A 27,285-nucleotide genomic window follows, 5' to 3' on the forward strand; every position below is an offset into this window, starting at 1 on the left:
GACAGACTACTCTAACTTCCCCTCCAGCTAGAATATATATCTAGAGGAGCTACCCACAAACTGGATCAGAGCTCCCCCTTCTGGCCTGGAGTAAGAATATGTTGCATGTTTGTGATACCTGATAAAAGGGATTCTTCCTTGCTTCCAAGCATGACATCACTCTCCCCGTGAGGAAAGTAATGCCACTATAACAACCATGGACGGGGGTATTAAACTCCCCCCCCCTCCCGTTAAATCCAGTACTCCAGAATGGGAATACAAAAACAAAATTACAGGTTAGATAAAGACATACAAAATTTTTGACATGCATGTAACAGGTTGTGAAAACTTTAGCTTCCCTTTATGGGAGGTTATTATCTTAAATGTTACATAACTTTAATACTAAGTAAAATATAACTCTTTCAAAATAGAACTTTCTATGACACTAAACGTTAAATACTAAATATGAAATGGCGATCACCCTTTACAGGTATACTATCTTTACTACCACTTCTTCTGATACAATGTAAAAACATTAGCTTTACCACAAATATAAAACTCTCTGTAATACTAAATTTTACTTATGCATATCTTAAATATCTGACATATAAGATACGATCCTATTCTCTTTTACTGGCTAACTCTTTTAGCAATAGTAAACACTATCCCTTTAAGGCTAGTTTCACATTTGCATTAGAATCCGCAGCGTTTAATCCGCATCCGCAAGTACAGGAAAAAACGCATATAAACACGTATAAACGCAGCGTTTTTTAGACGCATGCGGTTAAAAAAATGCAGCGTTTGCATGCTTCTCAATGAGTTTTTTCCTGCATTTGTGTTTTTGGTGCGCATGGTGACAAATTTGACAGGAGAAAAATCTAGATAACCAGACACCGCCACCACATCTGACTACAGAGGGCGTGTATTATGGGATATCTTTACATAGACCCTTGCACAGCTGAAATCTTCAGATTTTGCTCCTGTATCCTGTATCATAATGGATCTTCGCATGGAGAGCTTTCATTTCAACCTGGATTTAAGCATCAAGCTGTTTCTTGCCTGTGCATTTGCTTGGGAGCAAGACAGAAATCGAGAAATACGAAGAAGGAGACGTCGTAGGCGTTTTTGGAGACACCCCATTATTGAACTATGTGAGAGCCGTGGAGCATATCACACGCTGTATGGCGAGCTTAATGCCAACCCGGACAAATTCCCGGAATATACAAGGATGTCACAAGACTCGTTCCGGGATTTGCTTGCTCATGTCCAAGGAACCATACGGAGACAGGACACCCAGCTCCGTAGAGCGATTCCACCAGAGGAACGTCTGATGGTTACATTAAGGTAAGTATCAAATCTAAACCAATAGCAGTGCAAATTTTGGGTGTTCTGACGTGTATTTTTTTGGTATTTTCCTTTATGTCTTTAGTATAATTAACAACATAAATAGAATTGATTGTAATTTCTTTTTTTTTTTTCTTCCAGATTTCTGGCAACCTGAGAGAGTTTATCATCCCTCCACTTCCAATACCGGCTTGGAATATCCACCCTGTCCAGAATAGTTGCAGACACCTGCCGGGCTTTGTGGAATGTACTCCGGGATGAGTTTGTACCCCTACCCACCGCGGACATGTGGATTGGAATTGCGGAAAAATTCTGGGGTGTGTGTGATTTCCCCAACTGTTTGGGAGTGGTTGATGGAAAGCACATCCACATTATCAAACCAGCCAGAACAGGATCGGAGTACTTCAATTATAAAAAATATTTTTCTGTTGTGCTCATGGCAATAGCCGATGCGGACTGTCGCTTCATCGCCATGGACATTGGAGCTTTTGGCCATGGCAACGATTCCCAGACTTTTAAGAACTTTGATATGGGCCGCCGTGTGTATGGCAAACATTTTAACTTTCCACGGCCACGACCGCTCCCCAACATTCAAGGTCCACCAATGCCATTTGTTATGGTTGGTGATCAGGCCTTTCAGATGTGTGAAAACCTACTGAAGCCATATTCCAGTCGGGACTTGAACCACACTAAAAGGATTTTTAACTACAGACTGACCAGGGCCCGAAGAACAGTAGAGTGTACCTTTGGGATTCTAGTATCCAAATGGCGCATTCTTGCATCAGCCATTTCTCTAAAAATGGAGACAGTCGACGAGGTGGTCAAAGCCTGTGTACACAATTACATAATGGCTAAGGAGCGGCCTAACATTGAACTGGATGAACCAGTTGCACACCCACTGCCCGATTAACAGCATCACTCGCTGCGGTCAACAGCTGAAGTTGGCCACATGCGGAACCAAATTGCTGCCTTTTTTGATTCTGATATTGGACGTGTGTCATGGCAGGACAATGTTGTGTAAATGTCCTGTTGTTATTTTATCTGTACCAGATAAGAGACAATGGCTGTCATACAAAACAGATCTATACTCATCAAGTCAGGTGTCAGAAATAATGAATTCATGATGCACATATAACAGCCTCATGAATTCACTATTTCTGACACATGTTCAGGTGAGCATAGATATGCCTTGTATGACTGCCATTGTCCCTTCACTTTGTGTGAAATAGATTACGTACACAGAAGACAAAAAGGAGGTTATACAATGCACTTCTCTACTCACCAATAGGGTTGAGCGAAACGGATCGGACAAATTCAAAAATCGCCGACTTTCGGCAAAGTCGGGTTTCATGAAACCCGACCCGATCCTAGTGTGGGATCGGCCATGAGGTCGGCGATTTGCACGCAAAAGTCGCGTTTCTTATGACGTTTTCAGCGCCATTTTTCAGCCAATGAAGGAGGACGCAGAGTATGGGCAATGTGATGACATAGGTCTCAGTCCCCACCATCTTAGAGAAGGGCATGACAGTGATTGGCTTGCTTTATGCGGCGTCACAGGGGCTATAAAGGGGCGTGCATGCTGGCCGCCATCTTACTTCTGCTGATCTTAGCATAGGGAGAGGTTGCTGCAGCTTCATCAGAAGAAGGGATATAGTTAGGGAGGGAAGATTAACCCCCAAACTGCTTGTCCTGTAGCGATTTCCACTGTCCAACACCACCATTTTTTTGCAGGGACAGTGGAGGCTAGATTTTTGTCCATCATCTCTGTAGCTTATTAGGCTGCCTTATAAGGCTCCCTGATAGCTGCATTGCTGTTTGCACTCCGCTGTGCAAACCAACTGCTTTTTTAAAAGCAAAAATCCTGTTGCTCCTTTCTGCACAGTTATCTTGTTTATTTGTCCACACTTTTGTGTGCAGCAGTCCTTTTTATTGCTGCCATACTTGTCCTGAGATCAATGTAGGGAGATTGAAATTGTACTACAGTCCTTGTATTTTTTCATATATCTTCCAGCCACTTTCTGCCACTTACATTGTGTTGTTTTATACACTGGGCCCGAGTTTTGGTTCAGTCTCCCCCCAAAAAAGTGAGATTCAAATTCTCACAAAGTGGATATACTTCACTCCTGTTAGTTTGTAGTATATCAGCCAGCCACTTTCTGCCACTTACATTGTGTTGTTTTATGCACAGGGCCTGAGGTTTGGTTCAGTCTCCCCCCAAAAAAGGGAGATTCTAATTCTCATAAAGTGGATATACTTCAGTCCTGTTAGTTTGTCGTATGTCAGCCAGCCACTTTTTGCCACTTAGATTGCATTGTTATACACACTGGGTCTGAGTTTTGGTTCAGTCTCTCAAAAAAAAGGGAGATTCTAATTCTCACAAAGTGGATATACTTCAGTCCTGTTAGTTTGTCGTATATCAGCCAGCCACTTTCTGCCACTTACATTGTGTTGTTTTATGCACAGGGCCTGAGGTTTGGTTCAGTCTCCCCAAAAAAAAGGGAGATTCTAATTCTCACATGACATTGCTATTGGTCGATCCCTCGAAGGGATGACACCCCTTTTTATACCTTAACCTTCAGGTATTTTATCACCAAAACCCCCCACCACCAAATAACGACAGACTCGGAACTTGGATTATAATTGGCCACAGTGGCCTTTATTATAAACATACAACAAGAATAAATAACGTAGGGAGGAGTCCTTGAAGCTCCAAACTCGTGGTCAACCATAACAGGGAGTGGACAGAAACAAACCATATATTTACTCCCAGCCGTAACCACCCAGGCTCGGGAGCACCAAAATACCCCGAAGGGTTAACCATGTCCACTTTTAACCTGGGGATCCGGCCCACCGTTGCCAAGATCCCCCCCCCCCGAACCACCAGACCCGAAAACCAACTTTACACCCACTGAAGGATCCGTACCCCGACGGATCCCCCAGGCCAATTTATCACCAACTCCAAGGACCCCTCCCACCGCCTCGAGCCACCATGACCCAAAACAATTACCCGAAAACGCAACAATACAAAAACACGAAAAACAGGGCGGGCGGGCGGGATCTTCTTGATGCTCCAGAGCGGGAACTGGTAAGCCCCACCCCACCCTTTCCTTATAAACCCCTGCCTCATGCATAACACCCCCCTCCCATAATTAACCCCTTCCCCTCCTAACTCTCCCTCCCAAACCCCTGTCATGACGGCCTGCACGTACGCCGTCTGCGGGGGGATGGGACGGCTCGCTCCGGCCTGCTCTAAGTGGATATACTTCAGTCTGGTTAGTTTGGCGTATATCAGCCAGCCACTTTCTGCCACTTACATTGTGTTGTTTTATGCACAGGGCCTGAGGTTTGGTTCAGTCTCCCATAAAAAAAGGGAGATTCATATTCTCACAGTGGATATACTTCAGTCCTGTTAGTTTGTCGTATATCAGCCAGCCACTTTCTGCCACTTACATTGTGTTGTTTTATGCACAGGGCCCGAGGTTTGGTTCAGTCTCCCCCCAAAAAAATGAGATTCAAATTCTCACAAAGTAGATATATTTCAGTCCTGTTAGTTTGTCGTATATCTGCCAGCCACTTTCTGCCACTTACATTGTGTTGTTACATACACTGGGCCTGGGTTTTGGTTCAGTCTCCCCCAAAAAAAGGGAGATTCTAATTCTCACAAAGTGGATATACTACAGTCCTGTTAGTTTGTCGTATGTCAACCATCCACTTTCTGCCACTTAGATTGCGTTGTTATATACACTGGGCCTGAGTTTTGGTTCAGTCTCCCAAAACAAAAAGTGAGATTCAAATTCTCACAAAGTGGATATACTTCAGTCCTGTTAGTTTTTCGAATGTCAGCCAGCCACTTTCTGCCACTTAGATTGCGTTGTTATATACACTGGGCCTGAGTTCTGGTTCAGTCTCCCAAAAAAAGGGAAATTTAAATTCTCAACAAGTTTATATACAGTACACCTTCTACCTTGTTTTACAGCACCATATAACAGTTGTTATTTTGGTTAGATTTTCCAAAAAATGAGGAAGTCTGGTGGAAGAGCCCGTGGGCGGTTTTTGCCAGCTTGTACTGATGGTGGTGGTGGTGATGCATCTGGTGGTAGTGGCAAAAGCACAATAGCACCCAAGGCTTCAGGTGGTGAGCCAGCGTCATCGTCTGGCAACACAAGTGTTATGATGCGGTGGTCTAGGAGCAACATGGAACGAGCTCTGAAGGAAGTGGTAACTTTACTGACCGCAGTCCCTAAGCTCAACACAACACTAGAAGCAGCCGTGGAATGCTCCTAACTCTCCCTATGCATCTCGTCACAGCCTAAGAGCTAACTACTCCTAAAGACAGAAGCAGGAAAACTATCTTGCCTCAGAGAAAATCCCCAAAGGATAGATTAGCCCCCCACAAATAATGACTGTGAGTGGAGAGGGATAAGACATACACAGAATGAAACCAGGAAGAGCACAGGAGGCCAGTCTAGCTTGATAGATAGGACAGGATGGAATACTGTGCGGTCAGTATAAAACACTACAAAAATCCACGCAGAGTTTACTAAAAATCTCCACACCTGACTAAAGGTGTGGAGGGTAAATCTGCTTCCCAGAGCTTCCAGCAAGACAGAATTAATTTATACTGACAAGCTGGACAAACATAGAAAGCACTGAACGGATTAAGGTACCTTCACACTAAACAACGCTGCAGCAATCCAGACAATGATCCGGATCGCTGCAGCGTCGCTGTTTGGTCGCTGGAGAGCTGTCACACAGACAGCTCTCCAGCGACCAACGATGCCAGTAACCAGGGTAAACATCGGGTTACTAAGCGCAGGGCCGCGCTTAGTAACCCGATGTTTACCCTGGTTACCATCCTAAAAGTAAAAAAACCAAACGCTTCATACTTACCTTCCGCTGTCTGTCCCCGGCGCTGTGCTTCTCTGTACTGGCTGTGAGCACAGCAGCCGGAAAGCAGAGCGGTGACGTCACCGCTCTGCTTTCCGGCCGTTGTGCTCACAGTGAGTGCAGGAAAGCACAGCGCTGGAGGACAGACAGCGGAAGGTAAGTATGAAGTGTTTGTTTTTTTTACTTTTAGGATGGTAACCAGGGTAAACATCGGGTTACTAAGCGCAGCCCTGCGCTTAGTAACCCGATGTTTACCCTGGTTACCAGCGAAGACATCGCTGAATCGGCGTCACACACGCCGATTCAGCGATGTCAGCGGGAGAGCCAGCGACCAAATAAAGTTCTGGCCTTCTAGCCCCGACCAACGACATCACAGCAGGATACTGATCGCTGCTGCGTGTCAAACTGAACGATATCGCTAGCCAGGACGCTGCAACGTCACGGATCGCTAGCGATATCGTTTAGTGTGAAGGTACCTTAAGTCCACAATCTGTGAACAGAACAGAGCAAGTAAGAACTTAGCTTTGCTGAACTGGTCAGGAAAACAGGGAAATCCAAAGAGATGTGAATCCAACCAGAAACAATTTACAAGTGGCACTAGCTGAAGGAACAGCCAGACCTAAATAGCCGAGCAGAAGAGAAGATAAGTGGAGGCAGCTGATGACAGCTAACTCCAAGGAGCAGCCATACCACTTGAAACCACAAGAGGGAGCCCAAGAGCAGAACTCACAAAAGTGCCACTTACAACCACCGGAGGGAGCCCAAGAGCGGAATTCACAACAACAAGGCCTCGAAGGCTCCCGTATCTGGGAGTAGGAAAACAGCTTTTAAAGCTGGAGCAGCAGGAAAAAGTTTTGGCTTTCCTTGCTGACTCAGCCTCTAGCTTTTTTGCATCCTCTTCAGAAAGTTCCAAATATAAAAGCAGCGAGTCTTCAGTGTGTGCTCCAGGTCAGGAACAAGACGTTTCCTTGTGTCCTTCACCCAAACGAAAAGTGAAGGATGCGTCAGGCGACACTACAGGTTACTCCATGGAGCTTTTTACACATACCGTGCCACATACTAATCCAGTTGATAGTTTAGGGCCTAGGAGCTGTGTCTGCACATCAGCAAAGTAGCCTGCCTGTGAAACAAACTATACCGCCTGTGTATCTCAATTTTCACTGAATCTAATCCAGTTGATAGTTTAGGGCCTAGGAGCAGTGTCTGCACATCAGCAGAGTAGCCTGCCTGTGAAACAAACTATACCGGCTGTGTATCTCAATTTTCACTGCATCTAATCCAGTTGATAGTTTAGGGCCTAGGAGCAGTGTCTGCATGTCAGCAGAGTAGCCTGACTGTGAAACAAACTATACCGGCTGTGTATCTCAATTTTCACTGCATCTAATCCAGTTGATAGTTTAGGGCCCAGGAGCAGTGTCTGCACGTCAGCAGAGTAGCCTACCTGTGAAACAAACTACACCGCCTTTGTATCTCAATTTTCACTGAATCTAATCCAGTTATTAGTTTTGGGCCTTGTACCACAGTTTGGCCACTCAGTTCTGCTCGGTTTTCATCCATCGGTTGTTGTGCCAACAACTACAGATACAGAGTTGCCAATCAGTTAAGCACTAAAATGAGTGGCAAAAGGCCTGCTGCTGGTGGAAAGGGGAATAGGCATGTTGGAAAGGGAAAAAAAGGTTGTGTACGTGGAAGTAGGTGGTAAAGCAACAGTAATATCTGCAGAAGAAAGACCATCTTCCAGCCAAAGTAAGATGTCTACTTCTTTTCGTGGACAATCTGATATGATCCCTTTCTTATGACCATCGCAACAAGCATCGCCAAAAATTCAAGATGAGGCACAAAAACAGCAGGTGCTTGAACGGATATCAAGTGCTCGTTCAAGTGGGCTCTCCTCCATGTCAACTTCAACATCACAACTACTCCAGTCCTCAGAGTTGTTACCCCAATCGCACTTACTTCCTCACAGCTCCCAAGTCTCCAGCTGCCCGTCTGAGTATGGGGTAACACACATGGTTGAGTCTGTAGAGCTGTTTCCGCATACTATAGCCTGGGAATCAGAGGTCTGCTCCAGAGCTTCTGTGAATCCAGATGAGGAAATAATCTGCACTGATGCCCAGAATCTTTGTGAGTCGGATCCAGGCCCAGATGAAGAAGGTTCTGAGCATAATGTAGATCCTCGTTCCCAAACTGTAACTCCTGTTGGTGGAGACAATGAGGAAGATGATGATGAGACTGATACCTGATTGGAACAAAAACTTGACTTTTCGGTCGGGGCAGGAAGAGGTTAGCTCTGAGGACGACGGGCGTGAGAACACACAGGATGATGATGACGAGTTTGTAGACCCCACTTACTGTCAACCCGCAGTTCGCCAGTCCATGAGGTCAGCAGAGGAGGTGGAGGAGGATGCTAGTGATGAGTCTGATGACGAGGTAACGGTGCGCCTTCCTGGACAGAGACAAAATACTGGAAGCACATCAACAACTGCATCCTCAACCTCAACTGTGCCTCAGACCAGAAGTCAAGGTGGCTCTTCAGGTCGTATGGGCTCTAAGCCTTGCATAGCCTGGGCATTTTTTGACATCGCAAAGGATGACCCAACTCATGTTGTTTGTAAGATTTGTCAACAAAATCTCAGTAGAGGCCAAAAAATCACTAGCGTGAGTACTTCATGCATGAACCGCCACATGGATATGAGGCATAAGTTGCAGTGGGAAGCTCACTGTGCTACAATGCGGCCTAGTGGGCCGGGTCAACCACCGTCTGCCCCATCAAGTGCATCCGTGTCCTCTTCATCCTCTGTGACTGTGGGGACAGAAGTTGCACATAGTTTTGGATGCAGACCTTCCACCTCTTTACCCAGAACAGCCAGTGTGATTGGCAGGTTGTCATAGTTACATAGTTATTAAGGTTGAAGGAAGACTATAAGTCTATCTAGTTCAACCCATAGCCTAACCTAACATGCCCTAACATGTTGATCCAGAGGAAGGCAAAAAAAAACCATGTGGCAAAGGGTAAGCTCCACATTGGGGAAAAAAATTCCTTCCCTACTCCACATACGGCAATCAGACTAGTTCCCTGGATCAACGTCCTATCAAGGAATCTAGTGTATATACTCTGTAACATTATACTTTTCCAGAAAGGTATCCAGTCCCCTCTTAAATTTAAGTAATGAATCACTCATTACAACATCATACGGCAGAGAGTTCCATAGTCTCACTGCTCTTACAGTAAAGAATCCAAGTCTGTTATTATGCTTAAACCTTTTTTCCTCCAAACGCAGAGGATGCCCCCTTTGTCCCTGTTTCAGGTCTATGATTAAAAAGATCATCAGAAAGGTCTTTGTACTGTCCCCTCATATATTTATACATTAAAATAAGATCACCCCTTAGTCTTCGTTTTTCCAAAGTAAATAGCCCCAAGTGTAATAACCTATCTTGGTATTGCAGACCCCCCAGTCCTCTAATAACCTTGGTCGCTCTTCTCTAGGTCGCTCTAGTTCAGCTATGTCTTTCTTATACACCGGAGACCAGAACTGTGCACAGTATTCTAAGTGTGGTCGAACTAGTGACTTGTATAGAGGTAAAATTATGTTCTGCTCATGAGCATCTATGCCTCTTTTAATGCATCCCATTATTTTATTTGCCTTTGTAGCAGCTGCCTGACACTGGCCACTGAATATGAGTTTGTCATCCACCCATACACCCAGGTCTTTTTCATTGACGGTTTTGACCAGAGTTTTAGAATTAAGCACATAATTACTGTATACATCTTATTACTTCTAACCAAGTGCATGACCTTACATTTATCCCCATTAAAGCTCATTTGCCATTTATCAGCCCAAGCTTCTAGTTTACATAAATCATCCTGTAATATAAAATTGTTCTCCTCTGTATTGATTACCCTGTAGAGTTTAGTGTCATCTGCAAATATTGAAATTCTACGATGAATGCCCCCTACAAGGTCATTAATAAATATGTTAAAAAGAAGAGGGCCCAATACTGACCCCTGTGGTACCCCACTGCTAACCGCTACCCAGTCCGAGTGTGCTTCATTAAGAACCACCCTTTGTTTCCTATCCCTGAGCCAGCTCTCAACCCACTTACACATATTGTCCCCTGTCCCCATTATTCTCATTTTATGTATCAATCTTTTGTGTGGCACTGTGTCAAAAGCTTTTGAAAAGTCCATATACACTACATCCACTGGGTTCCCTTGGTCCAATCGGGAACTTACCTCTTCATAGAAACTGATCAAATTAGTCTGACATGAACGGTCCCTAGTAAACCCGTGCTGATACTGGGTCATGAGGTTATTCCTCTTCAGATACTCCAGTATAGCATCCCTTAGAATGCCCTCCAGGATTTTACCCACAGTAGAGGTTAAGCTTACTGGCCTATAATTTCCGAGTTCAGTTTTTGTCCCCTTTTTGAACATTGGGACCACATTTGCTATACGCCAGTCCTGTGGTACAGACCCTGTTATTATGGAGTCTTTAAAGATTAAAAATAATGGTCTATCAATGGCTGTACTTAATTCCTGCAGTACTCAAGGGTGTATCCCATCCGGGCCCGGAGATTTGTCAATTTTGGTGATTTTTAGACGCCGCCGCACTTCCTGCTGGGTTAAGCAAGTGACATTGAATTGGGAATTTTTATCACTAATCATTTTGTCTGCCATGGGATTTTCTTGTGTAAATACTGATGAAAAAAAGTCATTTAGCATATTGGCTTTTTCCTCATCCTCATCCACCATTTCACCCAGACTATTTTTAAGGGGGCCAACACTATCATTTTTTAGTTTCTTACTATTTATGTAGTTAAAGAATATTTTAGGATTATTTTTACTCTCTCTGGCAATGAGTGGTACTTCGGCTGGTTCTGTCTATGAGCTTCCGCTGGTGGATGTGATTGGGGCTGCGGCTTCTGAGTTTCCTTCCTCAGGTGATGAGGTTAAGTCGTTAGGTGCTGCTCTATTTAACTCCACATAGTTCTTTGTTCCTGGCCTCCAGTCAATGTTCCAGTATTGGTCTGGCTCTCTCCTGGATCGTTCTTGTGGCCTGTCTGCCCTGCATAAGCTAAGTTCTGCTTGTGTTACTTTTGTTTGCTATATTTTCTGTCCAGCTTGCTATATTGGTTTTTCTTGCTTGCTGGAAGCTCTGAGACGCAGAGGGAGCACCTCCGTACCGTTAGTCGGTGCGGAGGGTCTTTTTGCCCCTCTGCGTGGTTGTTTGTAGGTTTTTGTGTTGACCGCAAAGCTATCTTTCCTATCCTCGGTCTATTCAGTAAGTCGGGCCTCACTTTGCTAAATCTATTTCATCTCTGTGTTTGTATTTTCATCTTAACTCACAGTCATTATATGTGGGGGGCTGCCTTTTCCTTTGGGGAATTTCTCTGAGGCAAGGTAGGCTTATTTTTCTATCTTCAGGGCTAGTTAGTTTCTCAGGCTGTGCCGAGTTGCATAGGGAGCGTTAGGCGCAATCCACGGCTACCTCTAGTGTGGTATGATAGGATTAGGGATTGCGGTCAGCAGAGTTCCCACGTCTCAGAGCTCGTCCTATGTTAGTAACTATCAGGTCACTTTGTGTGCTCTTAACCACTAGGTCCATTGTGGTTCTGAATCACCTGTTCATAACAGTACTGGAGGCCCAAAGTACTAATGCTTCTCAATAGAGGGAAAAGAGAAGTTCTGAGACCATTTTTTTTTCTTTTCACTGTGTTTTGTCTTTCTTTTCCCCTTTACTTCAGGGTGGTTCAGAACACAGGTGTAGACATGGACATTCAAGGTCTGTCCTCTTTGATGGATAATCTCGCTATAAGTGTTCAGAACATTCAAGATTTAGTGGTTCAGAATCCTATGTTAGAACCTAAAATTCCTATTCCTGAGTTATTTTCTGGAGATAGAGCTAAGTTTCTGAAATTCAAAAATAATTGTAAACTATTTCTGGCTTTGAAATCCCGCTCCTCTGGTGACCCAGTTCAACAAGTATAGATCATTATTTCTTTATTACGTGGCGACCCTCAAGACTGGGCATTTTCCCTTGCGCCAGGAGATCCTGCATTATGTGATATTGATGCGTTTTTTCTGGCGCTCGGGTTGCTTTATGATGAACCTAATTCAGTGGATGAGGCAGAGAAAATCTTGCTGGCTCTGTGTCAGGGTCAGGATGAGGTAGAGATATATTGTCAGAAATTAAGAAGTGGTCTGTGCTCACTCAATGGAATGAATGTGCTCTGGCAGCAATTTTCAGAAAGGGTCTCTCTGAAGCCCTTAAGGATGTCATGGTGGGATTTCCTATGCCTGCTGGTCTGAATGAGTCTGTCTTTGGCCACTCAGATCGATCGACGCTTACGTGAGCGTAAAATCGTGCACCATTTGGCGGTATTATCTGAGCATAAACCTGAGCCTATGCAATGCAATAGGACCTTGACCAGAGCTGAACGGCAAGAACACAGACGACGGAATGGGCTGTGTTTTTACTGTGGTGATTCCACTCATGCTATCTCCGATTGTCCTAAGCGCACTAAGCGGTTCGCTAGCTCTGCCACCATTGGTACGGTACAGTCGAAATTTCTTTTGTCCGTTACTTTGATCTGCTCTTTGTCATCCTATTCTGTGATGGCATTTGTGGATTAAGGCGCTGCCCTGAATTTGATGGACTTGGAGTATGCTAGGCGCTGTGGGTTTTTCTTGGAGCCCTTGCAGTATCCTATTCCATTGAGAGGAATTGATGCTACGCCTTTGGCCAAGAATAAGCCTCAGTACTGGACCCAACTGACCATGTGCATGGCTCCTGCGCATCAGGAGGATATTCGGTTTTTGGTGTTGCATAATCTGCATGATGTGGTCGTGTTGGGGTTGCCATGGCTACAAGTCCATAACCCAGTATTGGATTGGAAATCAATGTCTGTGTCCAGCTGGGGTTGTCAGGGGGTACATGGTGATGTTCCATTTCTGTCTATTTCATCATCCACCCCTTCTGAGGTCCCAGAGTTCTTGTCGGATTACCGGGATGTATTTGATGAGCCCAAGTCCAGTGCCCTACCTCCGCATAGGGATTGTGATTGTGATATCGATTTGATTCCTGGTAGTAAGTTTCCTAAAGGTCGACTGTTTAATTTGTCTGTGCCTGAGCACGCCGCTATGCGGAGTTACGTAAAGGAATCCTTGGAGAAGGGTCATATTGGCCCGTCATCGTCGCCATTGGGAGCAGGGTTCTTTTTTGTGGCCAAGAAGGATGGTTCGCTGAGACCTTGTATTGATTACCGCCTTCTAAATAAAATCACGGTCAAATTTCAGTACCCCTTGCCGCTGCTGTCTGATTTGTTTGCTCAGATTAAGGGGGCTAGTTGGTTCACCAAGATAGATCTTCGTGGTGCGTATAATCTTGTGCGCATTAAACAGGGCGATGAATGGAAAACAGCATTTAGTACGCCCGAGGGCCATTTTCAGTACCTGGTTATGCCATTCGGGCTTTCTAATGCTCCATCAGTGTTTCAGTCCTTTATGCATGACATCTTCCGAGAGTACCTGGATAAATTCCTGATTGTATACTTGGATGATATTTTGGTCTTCTCGGATGATTGGGAGTCTCACGTGAGGCATGTCAGAATGGTGTTCCAGGTCCTGCGTGCGAATTCTTTATTTGTGAAGGGGTCAAAGTGTCTCTTTGGTGTTCAGAAGGTTTCATTTTTGGGTTTCATTTTTTCCCCTTCTACTATCGAGATGGACCCTGTTAAAGTTCAGGCCATTTATGATTGGACTCAGCCAACATCTCTGAAGAGTCTGCAAAAGTTCCTGGGCTTTGCTAATTTTTATCGTCGCTTCATCAATAATTTTTCTAGTATTGCTAAACCGTTGACTGATTTAACCAAGAAGGGTGCTGATGTGGTCAATTGGTCTTCTGCTGCTGTGGAAGCTTTTCAAGAGTTGAAGCGTTGTTTTTCTTCTGCCCCTGTGTTGTGTCAACCAGATGTTTCGCTCCCGTTCCAGGTCGAGGTTGATGCTTCTGAGATTGGAGCAGGGGCTGTTTTGTCGCAAAGAAGTTCTGATGGCTCGGTGATGAAACCATGCGCCTTCTTTTCCAGGAAGTTTTCGCCTGCTTAGCGTAATTATGATGTTGGCAATCAAGAGTTGCTGGCCATGAAGTGGGCATTCGAGGAGTGGCGTCATTGGCTTGAGGGAGCTAAGCATCACGTGGTGGTCTTGACTGATCATAAGAACTTGACTTATCTCGAGTCTGCCAAACGGTTGAATCCTAGACAGGCTCGTTGGTCGCTGTTTTTCTCCCGTTTTGACTTTGTGGTTTCGTACCTTCCGGGCTCTAAAAATGTGAAGGCGGATGCCCTGTCTAGGAGTTTTGTGCCCGACTCTCCGGGTTTGTCTGAGCCGGCGGGTGTTCTCAAGGAGGGGGTAATTTTGTCTGCCATCTCCCCTGATTTGCGGCGGGTGCTGCAAAAATTTCAGGCTAATAGACCTGACCGTTGCTCAGCGGAGAAACTGTTTGTCCCTGATAAATGGACGAGTAGAGTTATCTCTGAGGTTCATGGTTCGGTGTTGGCTGGTCATCCTGGAATCTTTGGTACCAGAGATTTGGTGGCTAGATCCTTTTGGTGGCCGTCTCTGTCGCGGGATGTGCGTTCATTTGTGCAGTCCTGTGGGATTTGTGCTCGGGCTAAGCCCTGCTGTTCTCGTGCCAGTGGGTTGCTTTTGCCCTTGCCAGTCCCGAAGAGGCCCTGGACACATATCTCTATGGATTTTATTTCGGATCTCCCCGTCTCTCAAAAAATGTCGGTCATTTGGGTTGTTTGTGATCGCTTCTCGAAGATGGTCCATTTGGTACCCTTGTCTAAATTGCCTTCCTCCTCTGATTTGGTGCCATTGTTCTTCCAGCATGTGGTTCGTTTACATGGCATTCCGGAGAACATCGTTTCTGACAGAGGTTCCCAGTTTGTTTCGAGGTTTTGGCGAGCCTTTTGTGCTAGGATGGGCATTGATTTGTCTTTTTCCTCGGCTTTCCATCCTCAGACAAATGGCCAGACTGAACGAACCAATCAGACCTTGGAAACATATCTGAGATGTTTTGTTTCTGCCGATCAGGATGATTGGGTGTCTTTTTTGCCTTTGGCTGAGTTCGCCCTTAATAATCGGGCCAGCTCGGCTACTTTGGTTTCGCCGTTTTTCTGCAATTCTGGTTTCCATCCTCGTTTCTCTTCAGGGCAGGTTGAGTCTTCTGACTGTCCTAGTGTGGATACTGTGGTGGATAGGTTGCAGCAGATTTGGACTCATGTGGTGGACAATTTGACATTGTCTCAGGAGAAGGCTCAACGTTTCGCTAACCGCAGGCGCTGTGTGGGTCCCCGACTTCGTGTTGGGGATTTGGTTTGGTTGTCATCTCGTTATATTCCTATGAAAGTTTCCTCTCCTAAGTTTAAGCCTCGTTTCATTGGTCCGTATAGGATTTCTGAGGTTCTTAATCCTGTGTCTTTTCGTTTGACCCTTCCAGCTTCTTTTTCTATCCATAACGTATTCCATAGGTCATTGTTGCGGAGATACGTGGCACCTGTGGTTCCATCCGTTGATCCTCCTGCCCCGGTTTTGGTTGAGGGGGAGTTGGAGTATATAGTGGAGAAGATTTTGGATTCTCGTATTTCGAGATGGAAACTTCAGTACCTGGTTAAGTGGAAGGGTTATGGTCAGGAAGATAATTCCTGGGTCTTTGCCTCTGATGTTCATGCTGCCGATCTGGTTCGTGCCTTTCATTTGGCCCATCCTGGTCGGCCTGGGGGCTCTGGTGAGGGTTCGGTGACCCCTCCTCAAGGGGGGGTACTGTTGTGAATTCTGTGGTCAAGCTCCCTCCTGTGGTCATGAGTGGTACTTCGGCTGGTTCTGTCTATGAGCTTCCGCTGGTGGATGTGAGTGGGGCTGCGGCTTCTGAGTTTCCTTCCTCAGGTGACGAGGTTAAGTCGTTAGGTGCTGCTCTATTTAACTCCACCTAGTTCTTTGTTCCTGGCCTCCAGTCAATGTTCCAGTATTGGTCTGGCTCTCTCCTGGATCGTTCTTGTGGCCTGTCTGCCCTGCATAAGCTAAGTTCTGCTTGTGTTACTTTTGTTTGCTATATTTTCTGTCCAGCTTGCTATATGGGTTTTTCTTGCTTGCTGGAAGCTCTGAGACGCAGAGGGAGCACCTCCGTACCGTTAGTCGGTGCGGAGGGTCTTTTTGCCCCTCTGCGTGGTTGTTTGTAGGTTTTTGTGTTGACCACAAAGCTATCTTTCCTATCCTCGGTCTATTCAGTAAGTCGGGCCTCACTTTGCTAAATCTATTTAATCTCTGTGTTTGTATTTTCATCTTAACTCACAGTCATTATATGTGGGGGGCTGCCTTTTCCTTTGGGGAATTTCTCTGAGGCAATGTAGGCTTATTTTTCTATCTTCAGGGCTAGTTAGTTTCTCAGGCTGTGCCGAGTTGCATAGGGAGCGTTAGGCGCAATCCACGGCTACCTCTAGTGTGGTATGATAGGATTAGGGAATGCGGTCAGCAGAGTTCCCACGTCTCAGAGCTCGTCCTATGTTAGTAACTATCAGGTCACTTTGTGTGCTCTTAACCACTAGGTCCATTGTGGTTCTGAATCACCTGTTCATAACACTCAGGATATCGTCCCAGTTAATTGCACCAATATCCTCTCTCATCCGTTGGAAATTTGCCCTCCTGAAGTTTAGTGTCCTTGTAACCCCTCTATTACACATCTTTTTAAAGGATACATGAAAACTTATTATTTTGTGATCGCTATTTCCCAAGTGACCCCTAACCCTTACATTTGCTATGCGGTCTGGCCTGTTGGCTAATATTAGGTCTAGCAGTGCCCCCCTTCTTGTTGGGTCCTGAACCAGTTGTGAAAGGTAATTGTCTCTCATAGTTGTCAAAAACAGATTACCTTTGCTGGAACTGCAGGTTTCTGTTCCCCAATCTATTTCAGGGCAGTTGAAATCCCCCATAATAATGACTTCTCCTTGAGTCGCGGCTTCATCTATTTGCTTTACGAGGATATTCTCCATTGCTTCCATTATGTTTGGAGATTTATAACAAACCCCTATCAGTAATTTATTATTTTTCCCCCCTCCCCTTATCTCCACCCACAGGGATTCTACATTTTCATTAAATTCATCTATATTATCACGCAGGATGGGTTTAAGGACGATTTTACATACAGACACACCCCTCCCCCTCGCTTATCTGTACGGTCATTTCTGAACAGGCTGTAGCCCTGCAAGTTAACAGCCCAGTCATGGCTCTCATCCAGCCATGTCTCAGATATCCCCACCATGTCATAATTATGCTCCAACAACATTAGTTCTAATTCGTCCATTTTGTAGGCGAGGCTTCTAGCATTAGTATACATGCACTTGATGTTCCTCTCTGTACCTCTATTTCTTAAATTATTAACTGTTCTAACCCCACCCCCCATGCCACCGCCACCCCAACTTCCTTATTTGTGCCCAGGTCTCTATCTGCACTATCTTCCCCTCCTATAAAATGATTACAGTCCCCCCAATTCCTAGTTTAAACACTCCTCCAACCTTCTAGCCATTTTCTCCCCCAGCACAGCTGCACCTTCCCCATTGAGGTGCAGCCCGTCCCTAGCGTAAAGCCTGTAGCCAACTGAGAAGTTGGCCCAGTACTGCAGGAACCCAAACCCCTCCTTCCTACACCAATTTTTGAGCCACTTATTAACCTCCCTAATCTACCGTTGCCTCTCTGGCGTGGTACAGGCAGTATTTAGGAAAATACCACATTGGAGGTCCTTGCTTTCAGCTTGCGGCCTAATTCCCTGAAATCATCTTTAAGGACCTTCCACCTACCTCAAACTTTGTCATTTGTGCCAATGTGCACCATGACCGCTGGGTCCTCACCAGCCCCTCCCAGTAATCTGTCCACCCGATCAGCGATGTGTCAGACTCGAGCGCCAGGTAGGCAGCACACCGTTCGACGATCCCTGTCTTTGTGACAGATTGCCCTATCTGTTCCCCTAATAATTGAGTTGCCCACTACCAGAACCTGTCTGGCTTGCCCTGCTCTCCTATTTCCCTCCTTACTGGAGCAGTCACTCCTCCGGCTTTCAGAGGACATGCCTGGCTGCAGCATTGCTACCCCTGTCCTGGCACCCCCCTCATCTGCCAACTTAGCAAACTTATTGGGGTGTTCCAGATCAGGACTAGCCTCCCTAGCACTCTTCCCTCTACCCTGCTTCCTATCTGTCACCCAGCTTGCTACTTCACCATCCTGCAGCTCCATCCTACCATCCCCCCCATCTATCCCATTGAGCGTCTGCTCCGTGAGCAGAAGACTCCTCTCCATATTGTCCATGGATTTCAGTGTTGCCAGCTGCACATTTAGATTCAGAATCTGGGTTTCCAAATGCACAACGTGCTCACATCTCGCACAGCAGTATGCACCCTCGACTGGCTGCTCAAGGACTGCATAGATGTGGCAAGATGTGCACTGAATGGCATTAACAAGAGTGGAGCACATTTCCTAATGGGGATTGCACCAGACAGAACAGTTAAATAAAATAAAAAATTAAAAATAAATACAAAGTATTAATAAAAAACAGACAGCAATTCAGTAATTCCTCCCTTGGAAACTCCCTAAATCCAGTCACTGAATCACAAATCAAACAAACCGCCGTTCAAACTTACACTCAGCTCACACTCGCTATGCTGAAGATTTATAGATTTTTTTTTCTCTAGTTCCCTTAACAGCAATCCACCTTGCTGTTCAAATGCACTTCCAAAAAGGACTGGAGCCCCAAACAGCTGCCCCTTGTAAACCCTTAATTATGAGCCCCCACCCTAAGTTAACCCCTTATGAATATAGCTACTCCCAATTCAGCAACTCACACCAATTCACACAGGTATTTGTTAAAGGCTTTCCAAATACCTCTTCACTGAATCACAAGTCACACTTACCGCCGTTCACACTTACGCTCAGCTCACACTTGCTATGCTGAAGGTTTATAGATTTTTTTTTTCTCTAGTTCCCTTAACAGCAATCCATCTTGCTGTTCAAATGCACTTCCAAAAAGGCAGGACATTTGCAAGTGGAAACACCTGCTGTTGCTGAGTGCTCTTCGACATCGACACCACATTTTGATCAAAGCAACATAACATCTCTGCCTGCACCTTCCTCACAGACCAGCAGTTTGCCGGGGACACCCTACTCAACTCCTTCTAAGCACGGCAGCAAGCCCTCAGTCCCTCAGATGTGGACAAGTAAAAGACCATTTCCTCCTAGCCATGACAAAGCTAAGAGGTTGAATTTCTCCATCTGCAAGCTGTTGGCTACAGAAATGCTGCCTTTCTGCCTGGTGGACACAGAGGATTTTCGAGACCTTATGTCCATCGCAGTGCCCCAGTACCAGATGCCCTGTCGCCACTATTTCTCAAAGAAAGCTGTGCCTGCGCTACACCAGCATGTCACACACAACATCACCGCTTCCTTGAGAAACTCTGTGTGTGACAGGGTGCATTTCACCACAGACACTTGGACGAGTAGACATGGACAGGGGCGTTACATGTTGGTGACTGGGCACTGGGTAACTACGGTGACATCAGGAGAAGGGGCTGCTGTCCGAGTCTTGCCGTCCCCACGAGTTGCTCGTCGATCCTCTGTATCTAGAAGTTCCTCCACTGCTTCTGCCTCCTCAACCTCCTCTCGGTCCTCCACCTGCACCCAAAGCCTGTCTGGTAATGCCACCTGCGATGTAACTGGGCAGAAGGAATCCTGCACACCTCACTATGCTGTCACCAGGGCTCAACGGCATGAGGCACTGTTTACATTGAAATGTCTGGGAAATGTGAGTCACACAGCTGAGGAGTTGTGGTCAGCTCTGGAGACTGAGTTCCATCAATGGTTGTCTCTCCACTCAACCTGCAGCCAGGGAAGGCTGTGTGCGACAATGCTGCCAACCTGGGTGCGGCCCTTCGCCGGGGCAATGTCACACACGTGCCTTGTATGGCTCACGTTTTGAACCTGGTTGTCCAGCAATTTTTATCCCACTATCCTGGACTAGATGGGCTTCTGCAGAGGGCACGGTCACTGTGTGCTCACTTCCACCATTCGCATCCCGCAGCTTGACGACTTTCATCTCTACAGAAGTCGTTGGGCCTGCCAGTTCACCGGCTGAATTGTGATGTGCCCACACGATGGAATTCAACTCTGTACATGTTGCAACGACTGTGGCAGCACCGACGAGCCCTGGTGCAATATGTCTCAGATCAGGGACCTATGCACCCTTCTGCACAGTTTTGAAATAGCGATGAAGATGTTTAGTGCTGACGATGCTATTATCAGCATGACCATTCCGGTGATTTACAATGCTGGAGCACACCTTACACAGTGTTCGGAGTCAGGTGGTGGAACAAGAGGAGGAGGAGGAACAGGAGGAGTCGTATGCGGAAGGGATCATATCTCCAAGGTCAAGAAGGTTGGCAGCACCAAGGAGGCTGGCATTGGAGGCTGGGGGAGAGGGATTACCGAGGGCGCATGGTAGCAGCCAAACTGTTGAGGAAGGTGCAGGAGGCGAGGAAGAAGTGGAGGACGAACTGGCGCTGGGCATGGAAGACTCATCAGATGAGGGAGACCTTGATCAAATTTCTGCTGTGCGAGGTTGGGGGGAGAGGGCAGACGAAGGAAGCATGATTCTCACCTCGCCACCAACAAGACAACAAGGACTTGGTCCTCCTGTGATGCGCAAGACACATGAGTGCCTTCTTGCTGCACTACCTGCAACATGACCCTCGGATTGTCAGAATCCAAAGTAATGTCGACTACTGGGTTGCCACACTCTTAGATCCCCAGTACAAAAGTAAATTTGGCGAAATAATTCCTGCCATAGAAAGGGATTCACGCATGCAGGAGTATCAGGAGAGACTGTTACAGAATCTAACATCTGCTTTTCCACAAAACACCAGTGGTGCATGAAGTGAATCTCTGAGTTCTAACTTGCTAACCGTGGGACTATCGAGTCATCACTCAAACCGTAACAGTAACATCGTATCTGGTGGTAACAGCAATTTTTTCCAATCGTTTCAAGATTTTTTTTGACCATCCTTTGCAAGGCCACAGGAGACAAGAAGTCTAACGCACAGCCAACGCCTAGAGAGGATGGTACAAGAGTATCTCCAAGATAACATCGATGCCATGACTATGGAACTGGACCCTTGCTCATTTTGGGCTTCCAATATTGAAAAATGGCCTAAACTCGCCACTCATGTCTTGGAGATCTTGTCGGAACCCGCAGCCAGCATTCTCTCTGAAAGTGTGTTCAGCGCTGCTGGTTGTGTGTTGACAGATAAGCGCACGCGGCTGTCCAGTGACAATGTAGACAGACTAACGTTCATCAAGATGAACAAATCCTGGATCTGCAAGGACTTTTCTACCCCTGTGTCATCTTGGGGAGACTAAAAGCTTGATGATTTTTGAAAATCACCTCACCAACTGTTTTAAAAAAAACTCTGGCGAAATTGATGCCACTTAAGTGGTGTCTGTGGCCGATTTTTTGGAAAAAATGGAGACTCTTTATTTAGTCCCCTTGCTGAGTTTTAAATGACGTTGCCATCGTCAATTACAGGTGGGTGGGGTCGTCTGCAGAGTTGTTTACTCATACTATGGCCTGGGATTCAGAGGTCTGCTCCAAAGCTTCAGTGTCTGCTAGTCAGCAGAGTAGCCCAGCCACCCACTGCCTGTTTCCCTAAGTACTATTTTTAACGGCATCTGGCCCAGGAAATCCTTTTGGGTCTAGTAGAATTTAGTGCTACTCAGCAGCGCACCCCACCCATGGAGCAAGCTACACTGCCTGTTTACCTAAGTACTATTTTGTAATGGCATCTAGCCCAGGAAATCCTTTTGGGCCTTGTAGAATTTGGTGCTACTCAACAGCGTACCCCACCCATGAAGCAAGCTATATCGCCTGTTTACCTAAGTGCTATTTTTTAATGGCATCTAGCCCAGGAAATCATTTTGGGCCTAGTAGAATTTGGTGCAACTCAGCAGAGTACCCCACCCATGAAGCAAGCTACACCGCCTGTTTACCTAAGTACTATTTTGTAACGGCATCTAGCACAGGAAATCATTTTGGGCCTAGTAGACTTTGGTGCAACTTAGCAGCATACCCCACCAATGAAGCAAGCTACACAGCCTGTTTACCTAAGTACTATTTTTTAACGGCATCTAGCTAAGGAAATCCTTTTGGGCCTAGTAGAATTTGGTGCTACTCAGCATCGTACTTCACCCATGAAGCAAGCTACACTGCCTGTTTACCTAAGTACTATTTTTTAACGGCATCTGGCCCAGGAAATCCATTTGAGCCTACTAGCAATTTCTGCAACTCAGCAGAGTACCCCACCCATGAAGCAAGCTACACCGCCTTCTTCCTTTCTCAATCTAACCCCTCGGCTCTGGGGTGTCCTCTGTTATGAACTGATGATTCAGAACCACAATAGACCTGGTGGTTAAGAGCACACAAAGTGACCTGATAGTTACTAATTACATAGGACGAGCTCTGAGACGTGGGAACTCTGCTGACCGCAATCCCTAATCCTATCACACAACACTAGAGGTAGCCGTGGAGCGCTCCTGACCAGACCTAGGCGCCTCGGGCACAGCCTGAGAAACTAGCTAGCCCTGAAGATAGAAAAATAAGCCTACCTTGCCTCAGAGAAATTCCCCAAAGGAAAAGGCAGCCCCCCACATATAATGACTGTGAGTAAAGATGAAAATACAAACACAGAGATGAAATAGATTTTAGCAAAGTGAGGCCCGACTTACTGAATAGACCGAGGATAGGAAAGATAGCTTTGCGGTCAGCACAAAAACCTACAAACAACCACGCAGAGGGCGCAAAAAGACCCTCCGCACCGACTAACGGTACGGAGGTGCTCCCTCTGCGTCCCAGAGCTTCCAGCAAGCAAGAAAAACCAATATAGCAAGCTGGACAGAAAAAATAGCAAACAAAAGTAACACAAGCAGAACTTAGCTTATGCAGAGAAGACAGGCCACAAGAACGATCCAGGAGAGAGCAAGACCAATACTGGAACATTGACTGGAGGCCAGGAACAAAGAACTAGGTGGAGTTAAATAGAGCAGCACCTAACGACTTAACCTCATCACCTGAGGAAGGAAACTCAGAAGCCGCAGCCCCACTCACATCCACCAAAGGAAGCTCATAGACATAACCAGCCGCAGTACCACTCATGACCACTGGAGGGTGCTTGACCACAGAATTCACAACAGTACCCCCCCCTTGAGGAGAGGTCACCGAACTCTCACCAGAGCCCCCAGGCCGACCAGGATTTTTGCCAAATGAAAGGCACGAACCAGATCGGCAGCATGAACATCAGAGGCAAAGACCCAGGAATTATCTTCCTGACCATAACCCTTCCACTTAACAGGTACTGGAGTTTCCGTCTCGAAATACGAGAATCCAAAATCTTCTCCACTATATACTCCAACTCCCCCTCAACCAAAACCGGGGCAGGAGGATCAACGGATGGAACCACAGGTGCCACGTATCTCCGCAACAATGACCTATGGAATACATTATGGATGGAAAAAGAAGCTGGAAGGGTCAAACGAAAAGACACGGGATTAAGAACCTCAGAAATCCTATACGGACCAATGAAACGAGGCTTAAACTTAGGAGAGGAAACTTTCATAGAAATATAACGAGACGACAACCAAACCAAATCCCCAACACGAAGTCGGGGACCCACACAGCGCCTGCTGTTAGCGAAACGTTGAGCCTTCTCCTGGGACAATGTCAAATTGTCCACTACATGAGTCCAAATCTGCTGCAACCTATCCACCACAGTATCCACACCAGGACAGTCTGAAGACTCAACCTGCCCTGAAGAGAAACGAGGATGGAAACCAGAATTGCAGAAAAACGGCGAAACCAAAGTAGCCGAGCTGGCCCGATTATTAAGGGCAAACTCAGCCAAAGGCAAAAAGGACACCCAATCATCCTGATCAGCAGAAACAAAACATCTCAGATATGTTTCCAAGGTCTGATTGGTTCGTTCAGTTTGGCCATTTGTCTGAGGATGGAAAGCCGAGGAAAAAGACAAATCAATGCCCATCCTAGCACAGAAGGCTCGCCAAAACCTCGAAACAAACTGGGAACCTCTGTCAGAAACGATGTTCTCCGGAATGCCATGTAAACGAACCACATGCTGGAAAAACAATGGCACCAAATCAGAGGAAGAAGGCAATTTAGACAAGGGTACCAAATAGACCATCTTAAAGAATTGATCACAAACGACCCAAATGACCGACATCTTTTGAGAGACGGGGAGATCCGAAATAAAATCCATAGAGATATGTGTCCAGGGCCTCTTCGGGACTGGCAAGGGCAAAAGCAACCCACTGGCACGAGAACAGCAGGGCTTAGCCCGAGCACAAATCCCACAGGACTGCACAAATGAACGCACATCCCACGACAGAGACGGCCACCAAAAGGATCTAGCCACCAAATCTCTGGTACCAAAGATTCCAGGATGACCAGCCAACACCGAACAATGAACCTCAGAGATAACTCTACTCGTCCATTTATCAGGGACAAACAGTTTCTCCGCTGGGCAACGGTCAGGTCTATTAGCCTGAAATTTTTGCAGCACCCGCCGCAAATCAGGGGAGATGGCAGACAAAATTACCCCCTCTTTGAGAATACCCGCCGGCTCAGGCAAACCCGGAGAGTCGGGCACAAAACTCCTAGACAGGGCATCCGCCTTCACATTTTTAGAGCCCGGAAGGTACGAAACCACAAAGTCAAAACGGGAGAAAAACAGCGGCCAACGAGCCTGTCTAGGATTCAACCGTTTGGCAGACTCGAGATACGTCAAGTTCTTGTGATCAGTCAAGACCACCACGCGATGCTTAGCTCCTTCAAGCCAATGACGCCACTCCTCGAATGCCCACTCCATGGCCAGCAACTCTCGATTGCCAACATCATAATTACGCTCAGGAGGCGAAAACTTCCTGGAAAAGAAGGCACATGGCTTCATCACCGAGCCATCAGAACTTCTTTGCGACAAAACAGCCCCTGCTCCAATCTCAGAAGCATCAACCTCGACCTGGAACGGGAGCGAAATATCTGGCTGGCACAACACAGGGGCAGAAGAAAAACAACGCTTCAACTCCTGAAAAGCTTCCACAGCAGCAGAAGACCAATTGACCACATCAGCACCCTTCTTGGTTAAATCAGTCAACGGTTTAGCAATACTAGAAAAATTATTGATGAAGCGACGATAAAAATTAGCAAAGCCCAGGAACTTTTGCAGACTCTTCAGAGATGTTGGCTGAGTCCAATCATAAATGGCCTGAACTTTAACAGGGTCCATCTCGATAGTAGAAGGGGAAAAAATGAAACCCAAAAATGAAACCTTCTGAACACCAAAGAGACACTTTGACCCCTTCACAAATAAAGAATTCGCACGCAGGACCTGGAACACCATTCTGACCTGCTTCACGTGAGGCTCCCAATCATCCGAGAAGACCAAAATATCATCCAAGTATACAATCAGGAATTTATCCAGGTACTCTCGGAAGATGTCATGCATAAAGGACTGAAATACTGATGGAGCATTAGAAAGCCCGAATGGCATAACTAGGTACTCAAAATGGCCCTCGGGCGTATTAAATGCTGTTTTCCATTCATCGCCCTGTTTAATACGCACAAGATTATACGCACCACGAAGATCTATCTTGGTGAACCAACTAGCCCTCTTAATCTGAGCAAACAAATCAGACAGCAGCGGCAAGGGGTACTGAAATTTGACTGTGATTTTATTTAGAAGGCGGTAATCAATACAAGGTCTCGGCGAACCATCCTTCTTGGCCACAAAAAAGAACCCTGCTCCCAATGGCGACGACGACGGGCGAATATGACCCTTCTCCAAGGATTCCTTTACGTAACTCCGCATAGCGGCGTGCTCAGGCACAGATAAATTAAACAGTCGACCTTTAGGAAACTTACTACCAGGAATCAAATCGATAGCACAATCGCAATCCCTATGCGGAGGTATTGCACTGGACTTGGGCTCATCAAATACATCCCGGTAATCCGACAAGAACTCTGGGACCTCAGAAGGGGTGGATGATGAAATAGACAGAAATGGAACATCACCATGTACCCCCTGACAACTCCAGCTGGACACTGACATAGATTTCCAATCCAATACTGGGTTATGGACTTGTAGCCATGGCAACCCCAACACAACCACATCATGCAGATTATGCAACACCAAAAAGCGAATATCCTCTTGATGCGCAGGAGCCATGCACATGGTCAGTTGGGTCCAGTACTGAGGCTTATTCTTGGCCAAAGGCGTAGCATCAATTCCTCTCAATGGAATAGGATACTGCAAGGGCTCCAAGAAAAACCCACAGCGCCTAGCAAACTCCAAGTCCATCAAATTCAGGGCAGTGCCTGAATCCACAAATGCCATGACAGAATAGGATGACAAAGAGCAGATCAAAGTAACGGACAAAAGAAATTTCGACTGTACCGTACCAATGGTGGCAGACCTAGCGAGCCGCTTAGTGCGCTTAGGACAATCGGAGATAGCATGAGTGGAATCACCACAGTAAAAACACAGCCCATTCCGACGTCTGTGTTCTTGCCGTTCAGCTCTGGTCAAAGTCCTATCACATTGGCTCAGGTTTATGCTCAGATAATACCGCCAAATGGTGCACAGTTTTACGCTCACACAAGCGTCGATCGATCTGAATGGCCAAAGACATAGACTCATTCATACCAGCAGGCATAGGAAATCCCACCATGACATCCTTAAGGGCTTCAGAGAGACCCTTTCTGAAAATTGCTGCCAGCGCACATTCATAATAATAATCTAATAATAATCTTTATTTTTATATAGCGCTAACATATTCCGCAGCACTTTACAGTTTTGCACACATTATTATCACTGTCCCCGATGGGGCTCACAATCTAGCATTCCTATCAGTATGTCTTTGGCATGTGGGAGGAAACCGGAGTGCCCGGAGGAAACCCACGCAAACACGGA

This window comes from Ranitomeya imitator, chromosome 9 (assembly GCF_032444005.1).
Source record: "Ranitomeya imitator isolate aRanImi1 chromosome 9, aRanImi1.pri, whole genome shotgun sequence".
Lineage (NCBI taxonomy): Eukaryota > Metazoa > Chordata > Amphibia > Anura > Dendrobatidae > Ranitomeya > Ranitomeya imitator.